The sequence below is a fragment of the Vombatus ursinus genome, unplaced genomic scaffold (assembly GCF_900497805.2).
Source record: "Vombatus ursinus unplaced genomic scaffold, bare-nosed wombat genome assembly UNPS02014973.1, whole genome shotgun sequence".
In the NCBI taxonomy this organism is placed as follows: domain Eukaryota; kingdom Metazoa; phylum Chordata; class Mammalia; order Diprotodontia; family Vombatidae; genus Vombatus; species Vombatus ursinus.
This window is the reverse complement of record NW_020954751.1, coordinates 4568251-4577207: the sequence shown is the minus strand read 5'-3', so window position 1 is coordinate 4577207 and position 8957 is coordinate 4568251. Positions and strand designations below refer to the sequence as shown.

Here is an 8957-nt window from a genome sequence, read left to right as displayed (position 1 = left end):
CCATTACACCCTCCTGCCTCTCATGCCTCTATGCCTATTGAACCCAATAAACACTTAATGAATATTTGTCAGATTGAATAATATTGTATTTTACTCTCCTAAAATAATGCTAGTGATCAAATTGTCTTCTTTTTTAAGGAATGGGTTTATGCTGGGAGTTGGTGGCTGTGAATCCTCCTACATGCTGGCCGAGGTCTGACTTGGCATGGTGCTCATAGTGTTGGGTTCATGTTGGTGGGAGAATTTTTGGCAATAAAGTCTCAGTTTTCAGGTACTAGAAGTAAGAGTCAAGTCAAAATCAAAAACAGGAAGGATAACTATTGGCATAATAAACACAAAATACAAAATTAATAGAGACTCAAATCAGGAGAGTTTGGGGATTACCAGAAACATGGGTCTTCAAGGAGATATTAATTAGATCCAAAGGTCAAGCAGGCCCTGAGGTCAGGCTTGGGTGTGAAGAAACCAGGTGTTGAACAAGGTTTGAGCTTGAGCAAAGAGTGTATCATATCAAAGTTGGCAAAGTGCTTACCAGATGTCTTATTTGAACCTCCTGAGAATGCTGAGGTAGTTCAATTAACTTAGAGGTAGCTAGGTGGTGCAGTGGAAGGAGCTCTGGGCCTGGAGTCAGGAAGACCAGAGTTCAAATTTAGCCTCAGGTACTTACTAGTTGTTTAAACCTGGGCTATTCACTTAAACTGTTTGCCTCAGTTTCCTCATATGTAAAATAATGCCTACCTCCCAAGGATTGTTGTGAGGATCAAACGAGATAGTAATTTTAAAGGACTTAGCCCAGTGCCTGGCACATAGTAAATGCTATATAAATGTTAGCTATTATAGATATCTACCTGCTAACTGCTTCCTTTTAAGTCCTACCTTGTGATCTTCAACCACACCCTCCTTATTAAGCTGAATGAGTTTCAGCTGTGGACAGTTCTGAGTCTTCACTGGGATTTCCTAGAGGGATTAGTTAGTAATATGGAGAGATTCTAGAACTTGGAATCAGAAGAAATTAAGTTCAAATCCAGCCTCATATCCTTATTAGCTATGTGACCCTGGACAAGTCACTCAACCTGTCTCAGGTTCTGTTTCCTCATGTGAAAAATGGGGGATAATAACAGTAGCACCTGCTACAGAGGGCTGTTCTGATAATCTAATGAGATTATACTGTAAAATGCTTTCCAAGTCTTAAAGTGTTATATAAATATTAGTTATTATTATTATTTCCTTAGTGTTGAATAACTGTATGAAGAGGCAATAGATAAAGTAAGTTCCTATTTGAGGGCTCAGGAAATTCAATTTGTTTCAATTTACAAACATTCAATATTTTATTATGTATATTTGCTTCAGCAGTATACATACTAAAACTGAATGATACAGAGAAGATTAGCATGACCTCTGTGTAAGGATGACACATACATTCATGAAGCATCCCATATTTTTTTGACCTAGCAGTACCAGATTTCAAACTATATTACAAAGACGTAATTATCAAAACAATCTGGTTGGTACTCACTAAAAAATAGAATGATGGATCAGTGGAATAGATTAGTTACACAGTATACAGTCATAAATGATCATAATAATCTTGTGTTTGATAAATCCAGATATCTAAGAACTCACTGTTTGACAAAAATTGCTGGAAAAATTGCAAAATGGTTTGGCAGAAACTAGGCATAGATCAACATCTCACAATGTTTACCAACATAAGGTCAAAAATGGGTACATGATTTATACATAAAGGATGATATCATGAACAAGTTAAAGGAGTATACAGAAGTTTACCTATCAGATCAATGGATAAAGAAAGAGCTTATGACCAACTAAGAGACAAAGAGGGTAACAGGCAGTAAAAATGGATGATTTTGATTACATGGAAAACAAACAAAACCGAATGCAGCCAAAATGAGAAAGAAAACAGAAAACTAGAGAAAAACATTTAAAGCAAGTTTCTTTGATAAAGGACTCATTTCTCAAACATATAGAAAACCGAGCCAAATTTATAAGAATTTAAGCCATTAAATTGGTCAAAAGTGACAAATGGTCAAAAGATATGAACAGGAAGTTTTCAGAAGAAATCAAAAGTATGAATAGTCATATAAAAATGCTCTGAATCATTATTGATTAGAGAAAGGCAAATTAAAACTCCAAGGTATCACCTCACCTCCAATCAGATCGGCTAATAGGACAGAAAAGGAAAGTGACAAATTCTTGAGGGAATATGGAAAAATAGAAACACTAATACACTGTTGGTAGAGTTGTGAACTAGTCTCAACATTCTGGAGAACAATTTGGAACTATGCCCAAGGGGCTATAAGTTGAGCATACCCTTTGATTCAGCAGTATCACTCCTAGTTCTGTATCCCCAAAAAAATGAAAGAAAAAGGAAAAGGACTTTATATATACAAAAATATTTATAGCAGCTCTTTCTGTGGTGGCAAAGAATAGGAAATTGAGGGGATATCCATCAATTGGGGAATGGCTGAACAAGTTGTGGTATATATTTGTGATAGAAAATTACTGTGGTATAAGAAATGATGAGCAGGATAATTTCAGAAAAACCTAGGGAGATTTATATGAGTTAATGCAAAGTGAAATGATCAGAATCAGGGAAACATTGTACACAATAATAACAATATTGGAACAATGATACTTAGCTACTTTGATTAATATAATGATCCTAGACAATCCCAAAGGACTGATGATGGAAAATGCTATCCATCTTCAGAGACAGAACTGATAAACTCTGAGTACAAATTGAAGAATAATTTTTTCTTTTTTTTTCTTGCTTTTTTTTTGGCAACATGGCTAATATAGAAATATATTTTGCCTGGTTTTGCATATATAATTCATATCATATTGCCTTCCTTCTTAATAGGTGATAGGCTGGAGGGAGAGAATTTGGAATTCAAAATTAAAAAAAACTAAATAAATGATTTTTTAAAAAGAAAAAATGTTATATTGTGCCACCATTGTTGTTGTTCACCTGCTTCAGTTATGCCTGACTCTTCATTACCCGATTTGGTGTTTTCTTGACAAAGATACTGGAGTGGTTTGCCATTTCTTTCTCTAGTTCATTTTACAGATGAGAAAACTGGGGCAAACAGAGTTGTGCTAGAGGTTGGGATATCAGTACAAAGATAGGCATTGCACAGACCTTGCTATCAGGATTTTAGAATCTTATATGGAGAGGGTGAAAATAACATGTTACCATGATATTAATGAGAATATGGTAAGTTCAAAGTAAAGACCCAGACAAAGTAATATAAAATATATGATGAAGAAGAGATCACATTCAGCTGGAGGAGGGTGTTGCTATTGGTTGGGATGGCTTCATGGAGGAAGTGTCACCAGGAGCTTGGCCAGGTAGAGCTGATGGGCATTCCAGTCTAGCTATGGGATATGGAGCTAGGTAGGGTGGATTTAGAATGATTTTGTTTTTGTGATCTGCTTATATTCCACTAATAGGAAAGGGGCCTCTCTTTGGGGGCCCAGAATTTGTTCATATATAATTGCCTTCTGGATAGTCCCTGCTACCTTCTATATGAAGGTAGGGGGAGTTTACGCAGAGAACATAGGGTAGAAAAGAGATGATGAACACATGATGCAGCCCAATCAGATACAAATGTAATTGGAAAATGTTTAATAAAATAAAATACAATAGAACACAGATAATGTTAATATGTGGTTTCCTAGGTCAATAGGCTTCCACAAGGATCCTTACATATAATTTAGTAGCCTTGTTTCTATTTGAATTTGACACCACTGGTATAGGGGATAGACTCTCACACTTGCAGTCATCTCATTTCTGACACTTTAGTAGGTTGGTGACCCTGGGCAAATCACTTTACCTCAGTTTCCTCATCTGTAAAATGGGAATAATAATACCACTAGTATTTACTCACAGTGTTGTTGTAAGGCTGAAATAAGATGTCTGTTGAGTGCTTTGCCAACTTTAAATTGATATATAAATGCCAGTTGTTATTATTAACCAAGATTTTATACATATGGAATTAAGTGATTTTAGCCAGCACTAAAAGAATCTGATATGCTCCTTAACTTCAGGGTGTGTATAAATCATCATGTTAACTGGTATTTCTTCTCTCTGAGGGCCCTTGTGGTATGTGAAGTACATTTCATTAGGTTCACAGAAGTATCATTTATTTAACATCTTTCTGCTGGTCTAATATCCCCTGTCTAATGGTTTTGGTGCTGTGATGATAAGCATCATGGAAATGCAGACAGATAGGAAGAGGTAGGTCAGAAGACTGGCTCATATGAAGTAAATTATACATTAGAATTTTCCTTTCCCTACCCACTTGGAAATTCATTTCTTCCCCTGATTCATGCCTTTTCCGGGAGTTCATTTTAAAACCTTTACTCGTATCTCAGGGTCTGTGGATTGCCAGGCGCAGAATGAATTCTGTTAAGAGGCCCATTTCTCTTCACAAGCATTTCCCTTTGTTAACAGCGGTGCTTTAAAAAGTCATTATCAACATGTAAATTGAAATTCCCAGCACTAGGAGCAAAGGTGATTAGAGCTTAGAAGAGAACTTGGTAAAGGTATTAAAGAATTTATTCTAAAATAATTGACTTAAATTTGCTTATCTTTTCTGCCCTCTCTAAATCCTCCTTCCCCTCCCCCTTCTCCTAACATATTGAACAAATGTACATTTGGGTTACACTCTTGTTTGTCAAAATGGCAGGAAATCAGAAATAGAGACTTCTTGAAGGGTTTCAAGTAAATCAAGTTTTAGGGGGAAATGACAAAAAGGATATCCTCTTTGATTTCCATCAACACTTTACCAAAGGGTTAAAGAATCCCTCTGGTTACAGGAAACAGAATCCTGGAATCTAAGACCCAGCTGTACATTTATACATTTGTGGACTTGTCTGATGCCATTTAGATGAAGCTACTTCACATTCAGGAAACAATAAAAGCCTCAGAAGTCACCTAGTCCAACCGGTACTTGAATTGGAAACCTCTCTACAGCATGTCGGGCAAGTAGTAGACCTCTAGCTGGGGGGAACATGCTAGTTCCTGAGGCTGCCCATTTCATTTTGGGGGAGTTTTAATTGTTAAGAACTTTTAAAAATTTTTTCGTATTAATTTATTTTGACTTATCAACAATCACTTCCATAAGCTTTTGAGTTTAAAATTTTTCTCCCCCACCCTCCCCAAGATGGCACGCAATCCGATATAGGCTTTACATATACATTCCTATTAAACATATTTTCACATTAGTGATGTTGTAAGAATTAGAACCAATAGGAGGAACCACAGGAAATAGCAAACAAAACAAAACAAGAAAAAAATGGCAAATAGTATACTTTGATTTGCATTCAAATGCCATAGTTCTTTCTTGGGATGTGGATAGCATTTTCTATCATGAGACTTTTGGAAAGGAACTTTTTACTTACTAGATTTGCCTTTTTTTTTCCCTTTTAAATCTTGACCTATTGCTTTTAGTTCTGCTTTCTGGGGCCAAGCAGAATAAGTCTAATCCCTTGACCAAGTGACAGCCTTCACATACTTGACTTGTTCCTTTCCACTCTTTTCTTATTCCTTCTACCTCCATGTCTTCTCTTCTTCAGGCTAAAGATCCTAGCATGATCAAGAGGTCTTTCATTATCCTTCTTCTGGTTCCTTCAGCTTATCAATGTCCTTCTTAAAACATGGCACCCAGAACTTGTTCCTCGATTCCAGGTATGGCTTGACCAGGGACATTATTAGTAATGATCACTATGTTTTGTTATTTTTCTAATTAAATTTTCTTTTCTTTTCAAGTGAATTCATCTTTTCTTCCTTCCACTACCCTCTATTGTCCATTAAAATCGTAAGTATCCTTCAAAGTCCTACCTTCCCTATGAAGTCCTCCCTAGTCTTTCTTTATTAATTTATTTTATTTTTAATTTTGTGGTATAAAGTAAGCATTTCCATAATATAGTACAATAAAAAAGATGATTGCATATGAAAATGCAAATCTATAACATACAACTTGCTATTTATTTTAATTATGCAATAAAATTATCATGTAAAATTATTTCTTTCCTTGTTTTCTCTCCCCTGTCCTAGAGATGGCTACTATTAGACACAAATGTGTGTGTGTGTGTGTGTGTGTGTGTGTGTGTGTATAATCATTCTATACACACCTCTATCAATTCTTTCTCTGAATGCAGATAGTATCTTCCTTTATATGTCTTTTTGGGTCTCATTTCTTTCTCCCTTCCTGGAATTCCTACAACACTAAATTCCAAACTACATAAATGACATATTCATTAAACTTTTTTTAGGGCAGCAAATTTGATTATAGGTTGTAGGGTATGGTTCTTTAATTGTTCAAATATATATCCTTGGGAAGGCTACTTCTTTCTTGGCCTCAGTTCTCTTCTATGAAGTGAATGGGTAGGCCTAGGATTTCTAAGGTTTTTTCCAGCCCTAAGAATTTTCCATTCCTATGACTTTTAAATATATTTATCTTTTCTAGTTGCATTTTCTCTAACTAGGTCCATATATTATGACATCTTTTATTTCAGCACCCAGCATAGTGCTGAGTACCTATTGCTCAATAAATGGTATATTGGTCTAGGATGTAAGCTGCCCCTGTAAAGGTGAGGTCTCTTTGAGAGGGAAAAGTACATGTGTATATGCTGAAAAATAGCTCAAGACTCAGTTTTTCTGAAAGCCAGATTTGGAAATAAAAGTTTGCTTCATTATTCATTATCTTTGGCATTGGGGCAACTCTGTCTTGGGTGAGAGGAGCATACAAATAGTCCTTTTTCTGCTTTGTTTTAAACATTTAGATACTTTTCATACCAAACCATAAATTTTACAATTTACAGAGAGAATTTCAGAGTTGGAAGAGACCTCAAAGGCCATCTAATCCAACTCTTATGTGAACAAGCATCCTTTCAACAATATACCTTCTGAACTTAGTCAAAAAGCTTGAAGATATTAAAAAAGTGTGGCTGCCTAGAAGAGATTCCCTAACCCTTAGTGCCTAGTAATGCCTTCTGGATATTTTGATCATAACTTTGAGAGGATACCCTTTTCTATTTGCACCAAAAGTTCCTATTTTCATTTCTAGGATTTAGTGATTTTCTTCATCCTAAGATACCCTTAGCTACCTTTGAGCTGAAATGTACCCAGAACATGAAAATTACCTTTTACTATTCCCCCTGGACTCCCTGCCTTCTTTGGAGATTCTGAGACTTGAATCATGGTGATTAACTAGGAAATACTAGTTTTGATTCATGGTCTCTCTTCTTACCTCTTTAATTATGGGTTTCTTTTACTACAAGATTTCAGTGATGAGGAATTCATTACTTCTTCAGTTATCTTATTCAACTTTTGGTCATGAATTTTGTCTCTTTTCATGTATCTGAAAGGTAATTTCTTCTTTGCTCCTCTAACTTATTTATGATGTCTCTTCTCTACCTAAGTCATGTATCCATTTGGAGCTTCTCTTGGTATAGGGTGTGAGGTGTTGGTCTAAATTTGATTTCTGTACAGCTGTAATTATTGGGGAGTTTTTCATTGAATCAAGCCAAAAATCAATCTTTCTGCAACTTCTAACTCATTGTTCCTAGGCCCAGAGTTGTAAAATGGTTTGACCCAAATGGCTTGGTTTCCTTAGGACTAATCAGAAAAATCTTCTGCAAAACAGATTTAGATCATTTTTGGGAGGGCCTCATGTGTAGGTGAGCTTCTTAACCTGTGCTCTGTGAATTTTTAAAATATTTTGGTAACTGAATTTCATTATAATTATTTTCTTTTGTAATATGATATAGTTTATTTTATGCAGTCTAGCATGGGGTTCATGCCACAAAAAAAGTCAAGAATCCCTGCTTTACTGGAAAAGATGGTAAACAAAGAATGCATTTTTGGTTTCAGCTAGAGTAGTGGCTGTTTTTATGAACTTGACCAACAGGATTTTTAAAAAATGCAACACCTGCCTAGGCAAGCAGTGACCACTGCTTGAGCCTGCCAGGCAGAATTCCTTATTTATAACAACTACCTATGAAACCTATGTGACCTTGTAGGTTACATACCAAAAGGCAACCTGAATAGAAGGAACTGCCCTAGTCATCTCATTGACACCTTCAACTGGATTGATCCAGTGATGTCAGAAGGCTACCCCCCAGGCAACCATTTCTCAGGGACTTTGCCAGAGTTTCCCTCTTCTGAGATCCTCCATTTAATCTTTATCACTTTTAATGAAAGCTCTGCTTGCTGCAATGGCATGGTTCTCCGTGCTGCTTCAGTGAATTAAACCCAGGACCTCTGGTGGGCAACAACATCAGTCCCAAAGCAAAGTGTCTGATAATCTAATTCCTTGAGGGCTGAGATGATTTTATTGCCCACTGCAGGACACATAGGTGCTTAATGGGTGTTTGTTGGTTGATTAATCAGTCAATAAATATTTATTAAACACCTATTATATACAAGATATTGTGGTAAGTGTTGGGGATACAAAAAGAGACAAATACAGACCCTGACCTCAAGAAACTCATAATTTTATAGCTATAGTGTCTCCCACCAATTTTTTCTTCAGGCTAAAGATCCTTATTTCTTTCACTCTCTCCTTATATGACGTGGTCCTGAAGTATCTAACCATCCTGCTCACCCTCCCCTGGGCCTACTCTAATTTGTCTTTGTCCTTACCAAACTATTGGCCTCTAAGCTGGACACAGTCCTCTAGTTGTCTTATAGGGAAGCAGAAGGAATGCTAGCTCTGGAATGAAAGACTTAAGTGGGAATCCTGGTTCACCATGACACCTTGGACAAGTCACTTTAGATTTCCTTACTGTAAAATGAAGGTTTGGGCCTATTTGGCCTTTGAGGCCAGCCAAGGCAAAAAGAAAGATAGTTCCTGCCCTCAAGGTGTTTAAAATCCAAGGAAGATAATACATAAAAGGGAACTGAAAAGAGTAGAGGTGGGGGAAGGTATCCTAGC

At 36.4% G+C, this 8957-nt stretch overlaps 1 non-coding gene across 1 annotated transcript; it reads left to right on the top strand.

Annotated features, from left to right (window-relative positions):
* Nucleotides 1–1337: 1337 nt before the first annotated feature.
* On the top strand, nucleotides 1338–1443 carry LOC114030699. Its single transcript, XR_003567663.1, has one exon. It is a non-coding gene; the product is annotated as a U6 spliceosomal RNA (small nuclear RNA).
* Nucleotides 1444–8957: the final 7514 nt, after the last annotated feature.